Source organism: Scyliorhinus torazame, chromosome 24 (assembly GCF_047496885.1).
Source record: "Scyliorhinus torazame isolate Kashiwa2021f chromosome 24, sScyTor2.1, whole genome shotgun sequence".
NCBI classification, from domain to species: Eukaryota; Metazoa; Chordata; class Chondrichthyes; order Carcharhiniformes; family Scyliorhinidae; genus Scyliorhinus; species Scyliorhinus torazame.
The window spans coordinates 47,997,383-47,999,721 of record NC_092730.1 but is presented as its reverse complement, the minus strand read 5'-3'; the positions used below and the strand labels follow the sequence as shown (position 1 = coordinate 47,999,721).

Sequence of the window (2,339 nt, the reverse complement as noted above, 5' to 3'; positions counted from 1 at the left end):
ACTGTGCTCTCTGCTGTGTAACTGTGCTCCCGGCTGTGTAACTGTGCTCTCTGCTGTGTAACTGTGCTCTGTGAAGTGAAACTGCACACTCTGCTGTGTAACTGAGCTCTCTGCTGTGTAACTGTGCTCTCTGCTGTGTAATTGTGCTCCCGGCTGTGTAACTGAGGTCTCTGCCGTGGAACTGAGGTCTCTGCTGTGTAACGGTGCTCTCTGCTGTGTAATTGTGCTCCCGGCTGTGTAACTGAGCTCTCTGCCGTGGAACTGAGGTCTCTGCTGTGAAACTGTGCTCCCTGCTGTGTAACTGTGCTCTCTGCTGTGTAACTGAGCTCTCTGCTGTGTAACTGAGCTCTCTGCTGTGTAACTGTGCTCTCTGCTGTGTAACTGTGCTCTCTGCTGTCTGCTGTGTAACTGAGCTCTCTGCTGTGTAACTGTTCTCTCTGTCGGAACCGTGACTCTGCCGGTGACAGATCTTCACTGTGGTTGTGCTAATCATTCCCTGTTGTGTAAATGTGTTCCCAGTTGTGGAAATATGATCCGTCTGCAGCAGAACCTTTATCCGCCATTACTGAGACTAAATTTCAATTCTAGATTTATTAAACTTGTCACGAAAGGTGAGTTCAGGCCTCTGGATTTCCAGTCCAGCGACATAACCTTGTGTTCCTGTTATCAAATCAGTTCGTTCAGCTCAACATTCTCAATACTGTGAAGGCGTGGCGCCAAATCTAATGTTTTTTTCCCACGCAGATTCAATCCCAACTCATCGAAAGACTGGGACACCGTTCATCACATTACTGCAATCCCGCGTGTCTGGTTTTACAATGCTTTCCATAGAACGAATTGGCAGTACAGATATAAGTTGCGATGGCCGAGTGGTTAAGGCGTTGGACTCGAAATCCAATGGGGTTTCCCCGCGTAGGTTCGAACCCTACTCGCGGCGAAAATAATGGCCATGTTGGAGCCATTTGTTCGAAAAATGCGGTGTTGTTTTCTGATGAAATGTCATTACATAAGAATCTTCTTGTGCCCTGAAGCTGTGTTTGTCATTCTGCTTTCGCTCTGAATTTTGTGATTTGTCAGGGCAAGATCACCACCTCAGTAACGTTCATATTAACTTCATCAGGAACCAGAATTGTGAAAATTCACAAAGCAATGTGAAATTTATTTTTGTCACATCTTTTGCCAGAATTTATCATATGTCAGAATTTTTAATGTCTCTTATTGTGAAACTGACCAGCCGAACTGAAAGTTCTAAATAAAGCAGCGCAACAAATTGAAGGCTTGTCAACAGCCGGGAAGGGAGCAATGCTCCCCATGTACCGTCCCTGCTGACTCACCATGGCCCAACTATTGTTTATCTTCACTTTGCATTTGCTTGAGAAATTGTTTTTAATCATTCTTACAATGTTTATGTTATTTCACTCCAATTTAAGAATGTTCCGAAAGTGTCCGTGTCGCACGGCTCCCGTTCAGCCAGGAGATGGCACCAGTCCACAATACATTTATTGATGCTATTTATTTCTGATGTTCTGTGTGTAACAACAATCGCTTATTGTCTCAAGTCGGCTTCAGTGAAGTTACTGTGAAAAGCCACGTTCCGGCGCCTGTTTCGGCAGGCCGTACGGTACCATTACATAGGACTCTTACTGCGGCCTGAGACCTCAACTCGTCCTTGTGTCCCGATGCTGCCGTTTGTAACCTGCTTAAATCATCACTTTTATTAATTAGTCATCATTTTGTAAGTAACCTAGGTGCTAATTTCACCAGGTACCAGGAGTGTCCATAACACAGTTTGTAAACTGAAATGTACTTGTCTCATTTTTCTGGCCCGGATAACCCAGCTGTTTATTATTGTTTCTAACTGAGAACTCATGTGTTCAAAAAACATTTGTACTGAAAAAGAATGAAGCTCGATTTTAAGAAAGAAGCGCACGAATGAAGATTATTTTGTGTATTGTATTTGAGGAGTGTCCAAATTTAAAATGCTCATGAATGAAAGAGTCTTTGCCGAACGCCTCCCGTTCAGCCAGGAGATGGCACCAGTCCACAATAAATGTATTTATGCAGTTTATTTCCAATGTTATGAATCATTACATAGGGCTCTTACTCTGGCCTGAGAGCTTACCTTGTCTCTGTGTCCTGAGGCTGCCATCTTCACCCTGTTTAAGCAATCATAGAATACTTCTTGTGCAGAAGGAGGACATTCGGCCCATCGAGTCTGCACTGATCACCCCAAGGAGCACCCAACCTACGGCCCATACCCACGTAAACGTTTGGACACTAAGGGCCAATTTAACATGGCCAATCCATCTAAACTGGACATCTTCGGACAGTGGAGGAAA

The 2,339-nt window shown here is 44.4% G+C and overlaps 1 non-coding gene across 1 annotated transcript; it reads left to right on the top strand.

Annotated features, from left to right (window-relative positions):
• Positions 1-855: 855 nt before the first annotated feature.
• Positions 856-937, top strand: trnas-cga (transfer RNA serine (anticodon CGA)). Its single transcript has one exon. It is a non-coding gene; the product is annotated as a tRNA-Ser (tRNA).
• The last annotated feature ends 1,402 nt before the right edge of the window (positions 938-2,339 follow it).